Source organism: Motacilla alba, chromosome 3 (assembly GCF_015832195.1).
Source record: "Motacilla alba alba isolate MOTALB_02 chromosome 3, Motacilla_alba_V1.0_pri, whole genome shotgun sequence".
Lineage (NCBI taxonomy): Eukaryota > Metazoa > Chordata > Aves > Passeriformes > Motacillidae > Motacilla > Motacilla alba.
The window spans coordinates 68,164,429-68,185,954 of NC_052018.1; the positions used below are offsets into that span (position 1 = coordinate 68,164,429).

General features: G+C 40.4%; 1 protein-coding gene across 8 annotated transcripts in view; it reads right to left on the reverse strand.

The window, feature by feature from the left end:
* The window catches only part of CHRM3 (cholinergic receptor muscarinic 3), a 269,545-nt gene extending 250,740 nt beyond the window's left edge, over window positions 1-18,805 (reverse strand). For 3 of the 8 annotated variants that reach the window (XM_038130539.1, XM_038130543.1, XM_038130536.1), the window contains exon 1: window positions 12,327-15,971. The gene's annotated coding sequence lies outside the window, so the exon portion shown is untranslated. The other 5 variants (XM_038130540.1, XM_038130541.1, XM_038130534.1 and 2 more) reach the window with 5 other exon arrangements.
* Window positions 18,806-21,526: the final 2,721 nt, after the last annotated feature.

A 21,526-nucleotide genomic window follows, 5' to 3' on the forward strand; every position in this document is an offset into this window, starting at 1 on the left:
AAATAGCAGACGGAACATTTTTGTTTACTTCCACCCAAGAACAAAATTCCCTGAGATATCAAGGCAATGAAGAATATATGTACATGAGAGAATGGAACAGCTTCTGTGGCCAAATTAGTCAAGTACTTTGTGTATAGAATTAAGTATATCAGGAAGAGCTTTCTGATGCAAATTTTTTGCCTAGTGATGGAAAGTTATTATTGAATGCAAGTTTTGTGTTCTTGCAAACCTTTACATAAAAAGAATAAGAAAATTATCTAAGAAATGCAGTTACTGTACCTACACTAACCTCTAAGTATGCATAGATGCCCAGATAACTTAGCCTTGACTCATTCATAATTTTAAATGTAATTATATAGGACTCAGCAAACAGAGCTCTTTTCTTCCTACTCCCACTTGCTCATCACTGCAAGTTATCTGGTCCTATGAGCAAAAAAAAATCTCTCACATAACTGTACATGATGACAAGAAGGGAATTTTGAGCTTCTTAAGACATACTACATATTATCTATGTACATGTAATTAAAAATTAAGAGCAGCTATCATTTATAGAAGGTCCTGCCAGGCTCCTGCAATATGAGCAAGAAGTAGGGGTTACAGAACTGTGCTTAAACAGACATGTATTTAGTCATTACTCCTGAAAGAAGGTGCCAGCAAACAACTTCCAACAGTATAAGCTCTACCACAACCATGCATAAAGGGGTTTGCATGGTTGGTTTGGGTTTTTTAAAATATTTTTTGCGGTGAATGTTGTCAACAAATAATTTGCTTTGCTTTATGACTTAAGTTTTAATCCTTTCACACAGTTGTTTATTTTATATAACCACACAAGAAACTCAGAAGTATAAAATCTTTTGTCTTTTAAGTGAAACTGTAAAGCAAGTCAATTCCATTTTGCAATCAATTGGTTTCAACTCAAATTACTATTTTTCAAGATTTTTTAATGGCAAAACAGAGACCAAACCGAATCATCTTCTGTCAAGTAAATATATTACACTCAACCAGCAGAGAAAAGGCATGTAAATAAAGACACGTATCTGAAAGAAAAGGCCATGCACAGAGTTTACAGTTACCAGTCAGGCCAAACAGTATCCTCAGAGGCAGAACAGAATTGAACCCATGGGTTCAAGTGTTCACTTCTGACTTCCCAAGGACACAGCCAAGACTTTACTTTTCTCCTTGGCAGGGCTTTCCTCCAAAGGCTTTGGATGATGAACAGGAACAAGGTACACACAGAGACTGCCAGCCCCAGCTGTGTTCCTGTTCTTGCTGCCCAGACAGTCCAGCTACTCCTGAGGTAGCACCAGGATTTCTGCATTTTATAGCTTTTGGGTAAAGCAGTGGTTACTTGAAAAACCCAAGACAAAGCCTGGCTCTCTTGGAAGGATGCTCAGTGGTCAGTGTAGTGACAGCAGGGGATGCAGCTACAGGGCAGCCATCCCCCAAGTCACTCACATGCAACTCTCACCTTCATGAGACACAGGCACTGGACCTTCCTGTTGAAGCTACACCATGTGATATGAAATATATGGAGGAAGAAAACATCCAACTTACAATTAAGACAGAAAGAGGGATGCTTACTAAGAAACAAAGAGGGATGTGACAGCAAGGCTGCAGTTCTTGCTCAGGTATGTGCCAGCTGGTTACAGAAAGTATAAACATGATCTACAAGCAATGCAAACCAGAAAATTTGTATGAGGCATAAAACTTCCTTTTGAGAAAGCCTCCAGGAAAAGGAGAATATGGAAAACTCCTAAGAACAAGGCATCTGATGCTACCTTGTATGGCAAATGAATGATCTATCCTAAGCTAATGATTCCCCCTTCTTATCCAGCGATGCATTTTATCATCACTTTATGCAGGCATTGAGCTAGACTGCTTCTAAGCATTCCTTGTCCAAACCCTTCTTCCGAGAACACATTTTTTGCCTGATCAACTCATATCTTGACCTGCAAAGATATCCCACTCAGCCCTTGTGACAAAGAGTGAATCTACCCAATCCAAAGAATTATTTTTTTTTTACTTTACTTCCTGAGAAAGCAAAACAACTACCTTTTCTGTTTCCTTTTCAGTATTCAACCTAACTGCTTTCTACAGTTAAGAGTAATCCCATAGCAGAAACTCTTCCATTTACCCCAAAAGGTGATTAGGACTTCTTGGAAACATTTTCAAAATAAACAATTCCCTTACTGTGTTTCAACAATGATTATTTAAGCCATGAAGTCAAAATGACTCAGAGGAATTGCACTTGTCATTGTACAATTTTCAGCATGATCTACAATGTGACCAGGCAGCAATGACCTGTATTAATCATGGGCCAAAGTATAATCTAGGTAAAATTAATGTACCATGACAATTGTCTGGCAATTGCTGGCATGTCCTCACCCCTTCTGCAGGCTTGCCAGACTACTGTGCTTATAGTGGAGAGGTGGTCTGCAACTGAGGAACACGTTTTACACAGAGCAGACTCAAGTAGATAATGATAATATTAAGAAGAAGACGAAGAAGGGAATCAATTTGTCAGAACATACACAGGAATTCTTTACACCTTGATTCTGGCAAAAGCAATAGGGCAGAAGAGCACTGCTAAATCTACCCAGTTCCCTGTGAAAGAGTTTCCAAATGCCTTAATCCACAACCACCTTTGTGGTGCTCACTTTTTTCTCCAACATACCCAGTTTGCTTCTCTCCTGTGACATGCTTTGGTTCTGTTTGTACTTCACATTAATGGTGAAACACACCTGCTATACTGACACATAGTACCAGCTTACATTTGTCACCTAAGGGATTTTCAGCAACCCAGCTTGTGGAAATATTTGACCACTACAGCCTTATAGTTTAGCGAGAAACATACAGCAGCCTCAGAAATAACAAACAGTTTCAAGAAAGAAAGCTGTAACAGGTGGCTGGGAAACTGGAAACACACTTCCAAACTACTTCCTCAAGCAAAACACCCAGAAAAAAAACCACAAACATATGATCCACATCAAGGTCAATGTTTCATTGGATTAGCTGCCACAGTATTATAGCAGATTTTTGGGAGGAGGGGAGTTTTTTGTTGAAGTAGATTACCAGCTCCATTTTTCAGGGGACAAAAAAATTAGACCCTAGAAGATTTATTAGTAACAAGCAGTTTACAAACTCACAAGTACTTTGGGATATAGCTGCATCCTACCATGATAGAGTCATGTTAAAATTATACACAAAGACTTACGGGAGCCAAATCTGGACATTTCTCCCTCATTGAGAAGCGCCTTTGTGAACGCTTACACATTTCCAAGTCAGGGGTACATGCTAGGGAACTATTTCAACACCACTTCCCATTATCTCATGCCTGCCATTACCCCTAGGTATCACTACCAGACAACCTCACTGTCAGACAACTTGCATTGTCTAGTGGAAATCAAAGTATCCGTCTAGATTTTCAAGGCAAAAAGGTAATGACAAAGTTTGAAAGCATCGCACTTCAGATCCATGAATGACAGAAACTTCCCCAGTTCCTTCTCAATGACTAGTCATTATAAATTTTAAACCCTCTTGGGTGGCCAGCCTGTCTCTGCAGTAAGATAACTGTCCTCAGCTCCTTTCTCTGAATATTAACTAAACCTAGAGGATTAACAGGAACAGCAAAGGGGAAATCCCATAGCACTAACTCAGTGAAAAATACAGTATCATGTCCATCTGCTGTGTAAGCTAAAGAATTTAAAAGTTTCCTGAGGTAGTAATACAGTTGTTGTGGAACTGCAGAGATTCACAGGTCATGCTTGAAAAACCAGGTAAGTTCCCTTGACTGCAGCTAGTCAAGTAATTTTTACAGGCTTTGTCAGAAGAGTAAGCTAATTCCTCAGGCCAGAGTTATTTCTTTCATCTTTCTTATTGAAGTTGTCATATAAAAAAGTCACTTTGTAGCATTGAAGTTCAGAGTATTTCAGCTCAACTCTCATTACAGCCATTTCAATGAACTCCAGAAATATAGGATTGGTAGTCAAAGTGTTTAAATATAAACAGGGGAATTCACAATTTGCTACTTACACACTTGCTTTTCCAGTATGGAAGCTGCAACACTCAGCTGACATTTTCAGTGACTTCCATCTCAGAAAGATCAACAAACATCCAGAAAGAGCCAAAAAGTGTTATAACAGCAAGGGTGTGCGAAAGGAAAACAAAGCAGCTGGTACACAGGTCTGTTTACAGTGTGCCCCTTTTTTTATTTCTTTCCCTCAATAGGCCTAAAGAGCTTCAGCTGTAGTTATTTAAAATTCTCAGGGGTGGCAGAAGCTGAGTGCACATAGTTGGTATTCTGTAGATGATTTCAGAGGAGCTAAAAACTGATATTAGTAACTGTGAGCTAACGGGACGTGGCTAATTCATAACCACTGGTGTTAGCACACATTTTTTTAAATTAACCTCCTCAGGATAAAATGTCACAATATGCTTCTATGGCTGTTTGCACACGATATTTACAATTACAGAAGTAAAACTAGTCATTCAGTCAAACATACTGTGTACATTCAATTTTGTATTATCTTGTGGTGACAGTATAGACTCAGGAACATAACTTCCTTATTTCAATCACCTTTTCTTGGCCCATATCTGAATTTTTTGTTAGCTTTATATGATCATCAAGTTAAGTAAAGTTCAGATGACTAGCAAATACTCAATAACTATTTTGCTACTGAATAAAACTTTAACATAGATATTTATCCATTTTAAAGAATTCTGCACTACATTTCTGCTGAAGCCATTTTCATATATTTACACAATATTCCAGTGGACATAACATATCACTAAATCCAGGTAGTAAGAATTCAGAAGCAAGGTAAAGCCTTGCTATTAAATAATGCAGTCAAATAACCTATTAATACCATTGAAACCCCAAGCAGTTTTCAACAGCCCACTGATAAGAGTCACTAGCTGCTCATCTTTTTGTTCTAGGTATTACTCAGCTCTCAGTCAGCTCTCTCAGCTCTGTCCAAATATTGCTGGAATGATAAAATGCCAAAACAAAACAAATCCATCATTATTTCTACTACTGATACAGCTATATTGTATCAAGGATCTCTCACTCTTACAGGCTGATTCAGAATATGACTTTCTTACCTTCACATGCACAATACAACAACACAATATAACAGGAATTCCTTCCACAGAACCTCAATTCTATTTCATGTGTGACATTTCACTCCAGTTTCTCCAATGGTTCATGGTTTTTTCCACATTTGACATCTATTAACAAGCATACACAAAATCAAAACTTCCCACCCAAGGTTTTATGACTAAAAACCTCTATTCTTATGATTTTGTGCATAATTACCTATTTAGAATGTTTATTCCAATTCCATTATTCTCACTGGTCTTAATATATATATATGGATCCCTGCATCAGAAACAAACTTGCAAATAACATATAAACAAGAATATTTCAAAAAAATACATACAGCTAACAAACAGAAGAAAAAAGACAAGAACAGAAATTGAAAAGGGAAGTTATAATCCTCAAATGAAAGGTTCTGGTCTGGTTCTTACTCTGAACTAGGATCAGTGGAAGAACATTGCTTAAGCTTATCTTCATATGAAAATAGCTACACATATTATAGCTTTAATCTCATTTAAATTAATATAATTTAACAGCTGCAAATAGTTTGGGGATATTTATTTCAATTTATTTTTCTTAAGTTGATTAGGACAGGCCTTGAAGTATATTTTGCACACATACACTCCAAGCACATCATTAGCTAAAAGAAGACCAACTGGCCACATACTTCTAACATTCACATTTCTGTTCCAATTTAACTAAGAGAGAGTAATATCTTTGGTAGAAAAAATGTAAAACTCAAAAAAATTTATAGAGAAACACACAAGTAAAACTGAGCAGAAAAAAGCTCTACACTTTTCCATGTCTGAGCTTAAAAAAAAAAAAACGGAAAAGAAAGTGAAGTATAGGCTAAAGTGAAACCTCAATTTGTCAAAATCCAAAACAGAAAAAAAAAACCCAACCTTTAGCTTAACAGTGTTTGGTGCCACCCGAAATTTTAAGTAAGATGGAAACAGTCAGATGGTGCATACATACAGCTGCCAAACGTAAGAATGCTCCTATAGTGCTTCCTCTTTATGTTGTACATTTTAACTTGAATCTTCTGCATGAGCTAGTCAAACATGACTAGTGAACCTTTTCTGCATTTATTCATTGTTCTTAATCATTAATAATCCAGGGCACTTGGCATTAAAGATTGGAGAGGGGGAAAAGGAGAGAAACAGGAGGATAAAAGGGAAGACAGTTTTCTAGTAAACACATTCAGGCCCAAGCACAACCTATCATCTTAATCATTAGAATTCTCAAAAGCCCTACAGAAATGTTTCTTTTTAGTACTTCTGTCAAAACCAGCATGGTAATTATCTTACATTCCCTAAACTGATGTTAACCTGCAACTGGCCATGACTTGGGTGCAAAACTTTTCACAAACCATGCAAAAATTAAATTAATAATTTAACATTGTAGATCCAAGTCACTTACCAATGAGTCCACAAAGACTTGAATTTGTTTACTCTCAGGTCAAGAGCAGCAGCATTACCAATTGAAAAATCAAGTGAAAGGCCACCAAATGTTATTTTTACAATACTAAAAAATAAATATATAATGGAAAATACCTGCTCAGGCTAAAAAGAAACACAACTGCAGGTCAAAACACATGGTCAATAAAAAAAAATTTAAAAAAGAGTATTTCAAAGGACCAGTCTGGAGATCCAGGGTTTCAGTATGTCCAGCATTAAGATTCAGAAACTCTCTCCTTAATGACGATGCAACACCCAATGCCAACTAGAATCAGAAAGCAGAATCAGGGTCTTACAAGTCACACAGCCACAAGACTGCAGCCCAAATGTCCTCTGGATTCTAGTGTTCTTCTTACAAAAATCAATATATAATGCAAATAAATTATTACCCGTCCCATTATGTGAGCCATACCCAGGAAATGTCCCCACCTGATAAATCAAAAGAACAGATTTTGGGATTGTGTCTGTTTTTTATTTGTTTGGGTTTTTTTTTTTTTGGTGGGGGTTGTTGTTTGTTTGGTTTTTTTTAAAGGAACCTTTGCTCTCCCTATCTTCCACAAAAACAGTACAACAGCAAAATTTAGGAGGAGCAGAAGCAAGACTGCACAGCTGCTGTAAAAGGGATGCATTATTCCTAGAAACAAACCAATCCACCAAGCAAGAATATATCAAATGAAAAAAGTTGATCATATCTGACACAGAAAAGGATACTAATCACCTGCATGACTCACTGTACCATGGAAAGTTTACAACAGATGTAACGAGGATAAGACCTCTGCATGCCAATACTAGCAGGTTGCTAGGTATTAGATATTTAGCAACATTAAAAAGTAATCAGTACATTAAAATTGTTTCAATTCCAATATTTTCTTCTTGGTAACAACATAACTGATCATATTTATATTTGAAATTCCATTTTCTTAGCTTGCAAATATGACAACAAGTTAAAATTGTGTAAATATACCAAAACTGTAGGAAGAAAATTAGCTGAGATGAGCTTTTTCAGTGTCCTATTTTATTTCAGGTTAACTTGAGATCATTTTTTGTTTTTTTCTCCTTATTGTTGTTGTTAGCCTACAAGAGTCACATAAACATCATTCTTCCATTTCAGGCATTTAAAAGTTTGACTTTACCATAACCATAATTCTAGAGGTGATCCTGGCAGATAATAGCAGCAGCAGATCTCAGTGCCCTGAAAAGCCTCAGCATGTAAAGCTTCACCCTACTGCTGTATCTATAAACCTTTTGTTGACCCTGTCTGGACACCAGGTGCCCACGAAGCTGCTCTATCACTCCCCTCCTAAACTGAACAGGGCAAAGAAAATACAGCCAAAGACTCTAGGGTTAAGACGAGGGCAGGGAGAGATCACTCACTGACTGACATCATGGGCAAGAGGAAGTCCACTTTGGTAGTAAGTTGTAAAATTTTCCCTGTCAGCATTGGAGAAGGATAATGAAGATTAAGCCCAAATCTTATAAACACTTTTATCCCTTGATTAGGGGAAACTCACAGTTCATCACACATTGCCTCTAATGCATCTTCCTCTTCAGGGGGAAGAACTCCTCACACTCTCACCCTGTTCCAGCATGGGCTCCCTCTCACAGAAGACAGTCCTTTACCAACTTCCACAATCTAAGTCAGTCCCACAGACTGCACTTCTTCATGAACTGCTCTAGCTGTCCCCTGCAAGGTCACAAACAAACCTGATCCAGGTTTTTGTGACAGAAAACCTGCTCCAGCGTGGGCCCACAGATCCTGCCAGAAGCCTGCTCCAGCACGAGCTGCACAGAGTCAGAGTCTCCTTTGAGCATCCACCTGCTCTGGCATAGGCCTCCTGCATGGGCTGCAGGTGGATATCTGCTCCACCACAGATCTCCAGGAGCTGCAGGGGGTCAGCTGCTTCACCACGGGCTGCTGGGCAATCTCTGTCCTCCTTCTTCACCGAGCTTGGATCTGCAGGGTTGCTGTCCTGCACAGCAATATTTTCCCTTCTTGAATATATTCTCCCAGAGGTGCTACCACCATCACTGACAGGCTCAGCCTTGGCCAGCAGTGGGACTACTTTTGAGCTGCCTGACACTGGCTTCATCTGACATATGAGAAATTTCTAGCAGCTTCATAAAGAGCCTGCCCCTGCAACCAAAATCTAGCCATATTAACTCAATAAACCTTTTTTCAATCTTGCTTGCCTTTTTTTTTGCCTCTTTAGCATTCCCTTCGGCAAACAAACACAGCTTTCATTGAGCTGAGTGAGAAAGAAAATTACTGACTCAGTAGTGAACAGTATAAACACCGTCTGCTGCTTCTGAAAAGTACAGTTCATCTTCACCTTCTGTATACTTGCTTTCACAAAACAACTTATTTTTTTGAATGGAGATATGGAACAGGAGGAAAACTAACAGTCACTCGTATTTTTATTTGAAAGTCTTAGTAGGCTTTATGGTTTTTTTCAGTGAAAGCTGCATGTGGGACTGAAAAGGAAAAACCTGACGATCCAAGGCACATACCTATGACTGTCCATCAACAGGAAAGTCAGACACTGCCTTTAGACTTGTTGATGCATCCCATATCACACTGCAAAAGAACAGCAAGAAAAAAGGAGAACCAGTACCAATGTGCCAAACACATCAGCACCAGTAGCTATTGAACTGCAGTTTCCAGAAATGGGAGGCACTAATTATTTTCACTGCTTTTCTATTTATATGAGTTCCCTTGGCATTCTACAGCAGTATTTTTAGCAACTATTTTCTACAGCACAATCGTTTACCCCTTGAGTTGTAGTTCAACAAGTTTCTCTTTGACACATATTTGCTTCAATGTAGACCTTTCACCAGTGTTTGTTCTAAAGGCATTCTTTGCTAGCTTTTTTAATACTGTATCCAGACACTAGAGCTCAATTTCTCGCCTCTTCCGGAGAAAATCTGTTTGTTTGTTTTTTTTTTTTAAAGAGCGACTTTCTTCCATCTCTTTCCACAGAAAATACAAGACAGTTTAATACAAAAAATGATCAGAAAAATAAAACAAAGACATTTGAAATCCAGAAATCTTCCCTGCAAGCCTCCAAACTGGATTTAAGTCTTCTTGAATTTACCTCAGCAGCTCCAAGCCTAAGACAGGACTCCAGTCCTTTTTATCCATCTCTTCTTAAGAGACATTGCTAAACTGACTTTACCCAGATGCTATCTGAGCTACTAGATGCTTTCCGCAGGAGATATTTTAGAACAATATTCACACAAATAAATAGTCCAGGGATCATTTGTCTTCCAAGAATCCTGGAAGTAGGACACAGAATTTCTTCACTGCTGTCTTTTGTAATGCTCTTTTAACCTTTATTTCAGAATTTTTTTTAAGATTTCCTTGTTTACAAAGCCACACCACTATGCTAATAAAAGGAAGAACCAAGAGATATAACTTTAACAACTTGCATTTAAAACTTTGCTTGAAAATGCTAACTTTGGCACTATTGCAGAGTGCTCTGAAGGGATCTCCAAGGACAGGTGTTCTGACAAGAGAAAGTTGCAGAGGTGTGGCCTTGCATGCCACTGCATTTTCAGTATTTATTTCCTCCCAATTATTGTCTGCAGAGCAAACAGTCTGGCCAGGGTAACCACAGATGGTCTGCTGGTTGGTGGGAGCACTGCTAGTAAAGAAACATACTTTGACAATACACAAAAGAAGCAGCCTTGGTAGCAAAGCACCATTATAAAGCCACCCACTTCAGGAGGTGAAAGAAGAAGCCACAAAACACCCCTTACTCCCCAGAAAACCACCATGTCCTTCCCAGGATATCTACCACAGGAACATTCTCCCCTCAGCACCTAGGGTCACAATGTTCCATTTTTTTCCTGGGTCTTTTACTGTTCCTCTTTCTTTTCCCTGTCTTGTGTGTATGCAAGAGTCACAGGCTCCCAGTCACAGACTCCTTTCAGACTTCCCTCTGACAAGCACTGCCCCTACTTTGACTACCCTCCTCATTTCCTTAATTTCTGGTTTTATCATTGTTACCCTTCACCTGTCCTTATAGCTTCTTCTCACATAACCTTTTTTCAGTGCAATCAGCATCCTTAGAAGCATAGCTCCCCCTAAAGATTTATAAGCTTTCCCTACCTCAAAATCTATCACAGGTAATAACATCAATCATAGACTTGAAGTGCTAGACCTTTCCCTTTTTTTCCAAGTGTTCCTCAGGTATTTCTCACTTATACCTCCTGATTGTTGTGTGTGCAAATATGTGTAACTTCCCTTGTGTGCCTGTTATCAAGAGAGATGACATGGTAAAATGCAAATAGCAATCCACTCCGATGAAAAAGATATTTCAACTGCTGAAAAAACAAAGATAAAGCACAATCTAATTCTGACTTCATAAATTGGGATTATTTGCTGTCCAGCTAATCCTGAAACCTACTTAGGGTTTTCCTGCACATGTATTGTCAGGGCTGAAGAACAACTATGCTTTGAGAGAAGATGCAGCAGGTTATGTCAAATCATTATTATCAGAGGTAAAAATCTCTGGAGTATTCCACAAAGTGATGCATTTTTTTCTCTGAGAAGACCCAGTGTGCTGTAATATACTTTGTTCAAAGCAACTATGCACCTTTGTACAGCAACTGGAGATGGTTAATACGAAGAGAATGCTGAAAATTTTCAAGTTCTGTTCTTCATGACAGTTTTGAGATTTTGCATTACTTCCTTTCTTTTTAAAAAGAAAGTTCCTTAATTCTTCAAATAGTTCTTACAATTGTGCTTATTACATATTGAGATTGAATTCTCTTACCAATTGTCTGCGGTGAAGTTCAAAAGGATTTGTTGCTATAGCAATACTTCGTGTTGATTCAGAAATAATGATAAAATAAGCGGCAATTAGCACTATTAATTTTTAGTAGAGAAACATGGGGAAGTGCTAAAAGGCTTCTGGCCCCCAAAAGAAAAAAAAAAAAAAAGGCAGTAAGATTTTGCATAGGTGACCATTATAGAGCTTGCAGCTATAAAAGCAAGCATAATGGATATTTCATGCTTCAGTACATGCAGCATGAATATTGCTGCCTTAATAGCTCGAGACAGACTCAGGCTCTGCTGTGTTTCAGGAATTCCCAGAAGACCATAGGGATGTGTCTCCTTTCAGTCATAACAGAACCCTGTGGGACAAGCTCCTCTACAATAGTATCAGAAAAGGAAATTGAATACTTTTCTCTGCAGATTTGACACTGTTCTTTCAGTGTTTTGCAGGGACCTTTCTTTGGCATTTTTAGTGAATGAAAGTATGTTGCTTCAAGATAACGACCTGCTTATTCTCATCCTTGATTAACATCCATGAAGCAGACAAGTGTTTTCCGGGTCATACGAAACCAAAAGTGGTAATTAATTTTCTACACCAAGACAGCTATTATCTCACCAAATTATTTGGTTTTGTGGTAGCCCAGGACCTTCTACACGGTATTTAAGGTTTTGGGTTTTTTAAAGGCTTGGCTTGTTATTTCAATCCTATAAAGGATATAGTGCGGCTCTACGTGACTGTAGTGCAAGGCAGAAGATAATGGAATGCTTTGCTTCTTCAGTATGTATTTAGTGAGATTTTTCTTAATGTATGATTTGACAGCCTTAATAATGTATTTCCCGCTATTAGAATCCCACATAATTACTGAACTCAAATTTCCTTATTTCATAATGAAATAATGGAGGCTTTTTATAAATCCTTGTGCATGATAGATAGCATTTTTCCCCTCCAAAACTGTCAGGTTTATGTCCTTTAGGTGCTACAGCTGATACCTCATACCTTCATGCAGGAATGTTGGGAAGCTTTCTTAAAACCAATGAATCCTGGATGCTGGAAGGGTCTTCTCCTGCTTATGAGAAGGACAGACAAGAATAATGCGCCTGCAGGGCGATGTATGTTGTCACGACTTTATACATTTCACCTGAAAAGTTGTCCCTCCATACTTCACATGGAGCCTTAAAGGTGCTCAGCATCTGGCTCCAGTACACCTGATGCTGTCAAACAAGGTAGTAATGGACAAAATGTTACACACAAACACAGCTAGAGCTCAGCAGGTAAACAATATTGTACAAAGCCCCTTGGCCAACCCCTGGCACCAAGATTAGATTGTTTTCCTCAAGAGAAGCAATGTACACAGAGACCTGTCCTAGTAGCTTCAAACACATTTTTAAATTCCTTCCTTCCAAATTTCTCAGTCGTCTATGAACTTATCTGTAAGAGGTAAACTTTTAACTTTTTTTTTTTTATTACAAAGCTTTGTATGCCATAATCAATCTTCCTCCCATGGGAATGAAGGACAGATTATCATCCAAATAAGGTGAGAGGTTAACCCTACACATCATCATCACACAGCCCTCTTATCGAGAGAGGAAAAAGAAAAATATAGAAATATTAAAAAATTAGAAATATTAAAAATATAGAAATCATTATAGAGCACAAGTCCATCAACTTGTTGAACGTAACTCAACAATCCTGGAAGCCCCCAGTCACATTCCCTACCCCCACAAGAACTCTCAACAAACTGGCAGAGCAGCCACAACCTCCTGGAGACCAAGACTGGGCCTAATGCCCACAACAGAGAATAGACAATTTATCAGATATTTGGTGTGCACAGAATTCTGATACTGTGGCTAAAATGCTATATTGCACTGGGCTAAATGAATGAAACTTTGAATTTGCTTGCAGGAAATTGTTTTAAATGAAAAAGGCTTTGTTTACTCCATCTTAACCAAGAAAGCACAGAAAACAGAAAAGGAAAGGTAGTGGCATTGACAAGTATCTGTATTTTTAAATCATACCCAGGATAACATTTTTCCAATAATCCATACTGAAGCTGTACTATTAATTATTTCTCTGTAACTATCTCCATCAGGATTAATTTAGACAAGTATGAAACTACCTCCAGCTCTCATTGCAGCAACAAATTATTTATCATTTGTAATATAGCTGTCATCTTTTGTTTTTCCAAAGATTTTCCAACCACAGAAAAGACTTGGCCTTCAGTTTGCAAACATTTTATAAAGAAACTCACTTAAGCCTTGCCTCCTTTACACCAACAGACGTCTACAGCATGAAACTAACTATACACTTAGAATAAGTGAGGGGGTTAATCGTTTATTGTCACGTATTTTACAGTCAGTAATTTCAACATTTTATGTTCCCAAAAGTGGATTCTCTCTTTGCTCTCACCGAATCTCCAAGCCAGGCATGCATGGACAAGGTTGCATTCTGCTGGCACTCAACCAAGGCACAAGAAATAGAAAATATTGCAGCCTTATCCTCTCTTAAAACAAAAATAAGACATAAACAACTCCTGAGCATGAAATCCTAATGTAATCATGGCACCCCAGGCTTATAGTAAATTTATTTATGTTTTGCACCCTGACACCAACAGGAACATAGCCTGGTATATGCTGCAACACTGTTGTGTGGACTGGGAGGCACAATTTTTGCTTGTAGAGGTGATGGACACACTCCCAGCACCTCTAAGAGTTTCACACGTACAGCAACCATGCAGCCCAGCAGAACTGATATTCTTCAATAGAAAAAAGACACAGAACAAAGTCACAAAGAAAGTAGCAACACTGTTGAATGGATTTGTGAAACAGACAATTTTGGTGTTACCAGGCTTTTTTTATTCCATGCTTATACATCCATTTAAACATCTGTCAACTATTCACAAACTATGGAACTTAAATACAAATAAGGATACTGAGATGGCATTGCATCTCCTCCCTCACATATTCCTATAGCTACTGCTCCTTATTTTAAAGATTAATTATACATCTTCAGTAAATGAGAATCTGCCATTACAGCAACAGATACCATTAGTACTAGTAAACCCTTCGATCATATTTTGTACTAAACTAAGAAGCCACAGGTTTATAGGCACTCAGCAGAGCTTTCATTGCCTTCAGATATTGCACAGATACTTTGCCTCCTCCTCAGAACACCATCTCCTCTTAATGGCAAACAAGACGTAATAGGTTAATGAACAATATTAATTAAGGTCATCCAGATCACTTCAAACGTTTTCCTACTGTCAAGCACCTTTTGCACCCCTTCCTTTTTGAGTCACATAACACTGCGTAAGCACAGTAATTGCCGGCACAAAGTACACAATTAGGCTGTCTGCTACAATGAAGACTGAGGGAGAATAGAAGATATGAACATAAGAACCATAACGCTGTAGTATTCATGTGGAAGAAATTTCCACATTAGTCATCACAAGATTTTCTTCAGCGTTTTAGGATTTGACCCTGAAAACATCCATGGTATTAAGACTAAAATCCAAATACTAATTCAAGAAAGGGAGGTTGAATAAATTTAGAGCAGCTGCTATAGGTTTAGAATGAAGAGCATAGTAAGTGTGACAATTTTTTAGACCAGCTTACAAATTAACCAACACACTTTACTCCTTAACACTAATACCTAGAACTGTAATTTAAGGCACCATTGAGCACTGTGTTTATGATGTTTCATATGGTCATGGTTGGTTTTCACTGTGAAAACCTACCTCTGAGACTGCTGCTCTAAAATTACATTAACAAGCTGTTGGATGCAGACTATATTGCTATAAGTAAGATTTTTTTTTCAGTAACAGAAAGAAAAATACAATGTACTTGTCAATATACAGATGTATGATACAATGTATGCAATCAGCTCCCTCCAGAAAGTTACTATTCATCTACTTGAGAATAAGAGGAATTTATACCTCACAAAAGTTTCTGTAATAAATTATATTAAGTTCTATTTCTTTTGAAATAAACGTGAAAACTTACAAAACTGAATTTGATTTTGATGACATAGTGTATCTGGTAGTAGAAGAGAACTTGCAACATGTTTTCAAATAGCTGCCAGTAAGTCAGATGAATTTCATACTGGATTATCCCTGGAGCATTTCATCTCTTTGTTACTAAAATCCAGCAAAACTGCTACATCCAAAACAGTCCAAGAGAATTGTTTTCAGTGTTTCAGCTCAAATCAACAGATTCTTCTTCCCTGTTACTGGAGTTACCCTGTTAACATGCACATGACACTGGAATAAAAACACTTTACTTTGAATGAGATTCAGCACTGGTCTTCATATTGCTCCACAGGACAATAATGTACACACAAAAGCCTCTGGTAATAGCAGAGCTATTTAAAAAAAACAAGCTACCCAACGTATTTCTTTAAAAAAAAAAAAAAAAAAAGAGAACACAAAACACACAACATCAGAAAACCCTACAACACTTCTTCCATGCCGTGAAAAATTGCTACTGTATGAGCAACATGCTTGCTTCCAAGCTGAGGCACGTTTCCGAAAGCCATCAAACCGGACTTCCATTCCAGAAAAAGCAGCATTCCCTACTGCAGACCTGCTCCAACACAAGTAAGCAAACCAAACACTGCCAGAATAAATAGAGGCAGACAAAATAAAATCAATATATCATTCACTAACTTTGAGGTGTATAGGCAGGTAAACAGACAAACAAAAGGCAGAAATAATTCAGTCAATGTAGGATGCAAACACTGAAAAATATCTCTCTTGGACAAAAACACCCTCAGGAGAAATCCCAGCTTTTGCTTGCTGTTTTTAAAGTTCCTCGACCTGTGTCAGCAATATTGAAGTTATAGTACTTCTGTCTGTGACTACTTCTATATATGGTCAGCACGGATATTAGCTGGGATTTGCGTTTTTCCAAAGTAATGCCAGGCAATCAGAAGGCAGTTAATCAGTATGAAAACCCACACGAGCCGATCCATAGCCCTGCACACGAGTCCATTTGGGTTTCTCTGCCCCGAGACTTACAAAGCGAAGGGAATACGGCTAGTTCTGGTTTTAAGTAAACACTTGGGCTCTGCTTCAGACACTCCTGCGGGTGCGCTGGCAGCGCTGCCTTCCCAAACTCCAGCCGCACGCCAGCCCGCACTCCGGCGCGCAGTCCCGAGGCACCTCGTTTGATCCACAGCGGAGCAGACACCGCACAGCCGCGGGGACTATCAGCCACCTGCCCGGGGGAGGTCAAGCACCGCCGCGCACTCCTCGCTGCCCCAGCGGGACCAGCCCGACGCCCGGCGGCACGTCCAGCCCTGCTCCGGGCTGCGGGGCGAGCCGCCACAGGACGGGATTCCGCACCGTGCAGCCGCGATCCCCGACCCCACCGAGGCCGGGGCGCACGACAGGCGGGCGGGGCGGGCGGCAGCGCGCTGATCGAGGGGCGCAGCAGCCCCGGGAGCAGCCGCTCCTCCGAGTCCCCGCGGGAGCGGAGCAGCCCCGCCGCGGTACGCGGAGCCCTCCGGCGGCCGCCGCCGCTGCCACAGCCTCAGCCCCCCGCCCCGGCTGGACAGAGGTTTTGCGCTTCCTCAGCCGCTTCGAAGCGAGGACCGTCCGGATAACTTTCCCGGCGGCGAGCCCTGCTGCGCTGCCGACTCGGGCTCCGCCGCACGCCGCTCCCCACCGCTGACACCCGCGCACGCTAGGGAGGGAGGCAGACGCACAAAAAGCTCCTGAGACCCGCCCGAACCAGCATTTCTCCTCCTTCCTACCTGCCCGGTTCCCGGAGACCCCGCACCGCCCGCTCCGCTCCGCGCCGAGCGCTCCCTGCGCCGCCCAGGTGGCGTTAGGAGCGTGCTTCCCACGAGCGGCGCGCCCCCGGCGGCCGGAACATCCCCCGCCGGGAGGAGGGCGCTCCGCACCCGCCCGCCACACGGGCACCGCCGCACCTGTGCTCGGGCAGCGGCACCGCCCCTTCAGTCCCGGCCCGTGGGTGGGCGGGGGCGCGGCGGGACCGCTCGCCCCGCGCCCGCCGCCGCCGCCCTCCCCATGCCGCGGCCGCACGAGGGACACCCCGCCTCATTGGCCCGGCCGCCGTGACCTCACGGCGCCCGCCCCGCCCGCCGACCCCGGCCCGGAGCCTGCAGCCGCGGGCAGCGGCACCGGCCAGCGGCACCGCCGAGGTGCGAGGTTGGGCGGCCCGACGGCCCGCAGTCGCTCTGAGCTGGTGGGACAGCGCGGCGAGCGGGCGGGGACGAGAGAGGGGGGGTCTGCCCGCTGCCCCCGCCCCGAGGTGCGCGGAGTTAAAAGTACAAGGTTGCCAAAGCCGTCCCTCGCCCTTGCTGACAACCTGCGAAGTAGCAAGGACTCACAGATGAGGCTATGTGGGAAAACCTTCCGTCAGTTTGCGGTGGTTTCTTCTTTTTTTTTCCCCTCCCCCCTCCCCCCCCCCAGTTTTATTATCTATTTTTATTGGTTTTAATTGAGACGTGTGAGCAGCTATTGCTTGAAGATTGTGGTCCATTTGTGGAGAGTAAAACGTTTTCTGTTGCATATTAAATATGCCTCTTAATGAGACATCAACCAAATCACATACCCTCATATAGCTCTATAATATATATTAATATGGTATTTATTCATTACTATCAAGTTTTCGAAAGGTCTACTTAAAATATTCTCCCCTCTCAGCTAATCAGGGTATGCTACAAACTCATAGGAAGCCAAATAATTTATTAATATATGCGTATACTCCGTTAAAACATGAAGAATGTAAGAAATCTGCATTTTAAAAGATCTTGTAGAAGTATGCGATAACTCACTGTGTCCAATTGAGGTGTTTCACACTGCCATGTTTCCTCTGTCATAAAAGATTAATAAATTTAACTTGAAACCCTTCAACACAAAAGAAGTTCAGCATTTAGCAGTTGTTTTTGCGGGCAGCGTTACTGGCTGCCAAGTTGCTATGGCATAGGGCAGCAGGGTGTGTTCTGCTTGCCTGCTTGTGTATTTCTTGGCTAGGTGTGAGAGAAAAGTTACAAAGTAGGGCTCTGGAGAACAGAAACAAAACAGCAGTGTATCCTTTCGAGGGCACCAATTCTCTGTTAATCTTATAAATAATACTGTTTAGATTACCTACTACCTTCAGAACAAAATTTTAGAAACTTGGGGTCGATCTTGCACCTTAAACATTCAGTGAGGAAGAATCGCCCGCGCCTTATGTCCTTACACCAGGGTTTTTTCAGAACGTGCCACAGGATCCGTCATGACAGATAACCATGACCGCAGCCTGTGCAAGAATATGTAAAATTCCAGGTATCAATTTTCAACACTTAGAAAGAAAATTTGTTAATTTGCTGGTTTTAAATTAATTCAATGGTAATTCATGACACTCTAAAAAAACACCTGTGGGATGAATGAACAAAAACCGAAAACTACTTACGCATGAAAAAATGAAGATCTCTTCTTGCTGTGCAAAGATTTCCCTGCTACTGAGCTCTGGGTATGTTGCTTTGCTGCCTGCCTATGCTCTTGTTTTTACCTTGCCTCTCGAAATAGCTTCAGAAAAAGCTCTGTCCCGTGTAATAGGAAGCTGGGGTTTCAGCACAGCTGCGAGCCCCTCTGAGTCGTCTCAGGTGACCCTTCACAGTGCGATTGTCCTTGGAGTTTCTGCACCTCAGCTGCCGAGGGCTCAGCACCCTCACATGTTGGAGATGAGCTCACAGGATGCATCCCTGGCTTTTAAGATTATATTAGAAATAGTGCATTTATTTTTGTGCCACTGAAGGTGTAGCTGAAAATTCAACCATTTTTTCCCTTTTGTTGCTTGTATTAGCTGTTAAATTTGTGTAAGGGCTTCCCAGCTGTAAGCACACTAAATATAGATTAGGTAATCTCAGGTTGAGATCTTTATAATGCATAGACGATTCATAAGGGGGAGGAAAACCACTCCAGATAGTAAATTATGTTATGATTAGACCAGTGTCAAAAAATGCATAGCTTTGTGTCTACCACAGCTTCATTAATTTCTGAGGTTGTGGCTAAAGTAATCTATGTACATAAAGAAGAATGTATTTTAGAAATGAATTTTAAGATTCAAAGTAAGCTGAGATCAGCTTGGCTTTGAATTTGCCTTGTTTCAAGGCACATATCAATACTTTATAAATGAGGGCTCTGTTGCCTAGTATAATCATGTAACATAAATATATTTAACCTTGAGTCATGCAAAGTGAGCCTTTGAAGCAAGTGTATACACACTAAAATCAATGATCCTAGAAAACCCTTATAGGACAATGTCTGTATAAAGAAGTCTCAAGGCAGTCAACAACTGGTTAGGGATGCCTAAGGTGTTGCAATAAATTTTGCAATAATACTGCTAAATAATACTCTTTACAGAAAATATCCATTGACTTTAACAAGCTCATTCGCTGAGCAGAGACCAGAGGTTTAAACCTGCACAGTACAGCTCCTAGGAATAATACAGGTTTTATGTTATATTCCTAAGAAGGCACAGAGATGGAGATGAATTAGAAGGCTGTTGGGGTTTTTGGTGGTTTTTTGTTTGGATTTTTGTTGTTGTTGTTGTTTGTTTAGTTGGGTTTGGTTTGGTTTTTTTCAACTGGGAAATCTTACTTGGGTACTATTGTGCTTTTTATGCCTGTGCTTATGGCATTGCTGTTCCCAGAATTTGTGCATTCATTCTCAGGATACTCTGTGGTCTTGTATTTGCAACTAAGATACAAAAAAGCTCATTAAGAAATCAACTGAGCACTCCTTGAAGTTATCCTTGAAGGACCTTCTTGGGTGACATCACTTCCTTGTCTGTGGTTTCATTCATTACATGGAATCAGGAATCATGTCATTTCATTCAGAAGATCAGATGATAAAGATCATCTTTTACTTTTTGCTCCTGCCCATTTTGTTCTTCTGGAACAGCAGATCCTCACATCTATAATAGTTAGGAACTTCTAATTTTAAGCTTTAATTTATTTCTGAATACTTTATTCCCATTCGTCTTGCCTGATGATACTTGACTTGAGCTAGCTCACCGTTCTCCCGTGTTTTAATGTCTTTATAATGTCCCCTCCATACTTTTGCTCTTCTAAACCCATGCTTTCATAGGCTTATTTTGTAAATGAGGCTCTTCTCTTTTCTGCTTATCCAAGCTGTGGTTTTGTATCATCTTTTTGGGGGTTTGGGTGGGTTTTTTTGTTTGTTTGTTTTTGTTTTGTTTTGTTTTGTTTTTTGGGGTTGAGTTTCCTTCAATATAGATGAAATTATGTATCAGTTTTGGACAAGGTGCTAAATACACCCAGTTAGAAAGACCTCAGAGGGGTGAGAGTGCCCTAGACTATAAGCCAGTGCTCATTCTGCTGCTTCCACTGCTCAATCACGTTGCTGGCTAATAGTTACCTTCTGGCCAAATAGTATCAACAAAGATTTCTTTTGCTTCTTTTGTTTCCAAATGATTGTGCCCAGCTCACAACAGAAATTCCAGTATTTAGTGTCTATGTGTACTATGTGTACTTTATGTTTTGCCTCACTGTCTTTCTCACTTTGTGCCTTACTGTGACCTTATGTGCACTGCATTTTTTTTTTTTTGTCCAATCACCAGATACTCATCAGTCACCCCTGGCAGCACCTCTAAACTTTGTCTCACCAAAAGCCTCAGCTGGCAAATGCCTCCGTTTGGCCAAGGCCAAGCAACTGCTGCTCTGTAAGGAATTTCACCAGCAGTGTGCATCTAGCCTGCTGATCTGTCAACACAATACACCCCATTGTCTCCTCCTTGTCCAATGCCTTACTGTATTGACATTCTTTTACTAATCCTCATCCTCTTCAGCTTAACTAACAGTTTCCCATGTGTCACTGTGCCAAAAGCTTTAATGAGCGCCAAGTAGATCAAGTCTGCAGAATTATCCTTGTCAAGAAAATTATCTTGTATAAAGAAAGGGATCAAGTTAGGCACAATCTACTAAAACTGCCTTTTATCCGATTTTCATCATGTAAATCTGCAAACCACACACCACTCCATAAACTCATGTAGTTTAAGCAAAATAAAAGTCATGTTAATGGCTGATGATCAGGGTCACACTTAAGCCAGCAACTAAGCATAACTGAAACAATAAGACACAACTTGTACTGTTTTCTTAATATATCCAAAGAATATGGTTTCATTCAGGTTTCATAATGGTTTCAGAAAATGTCCAACAAAGATGACAGT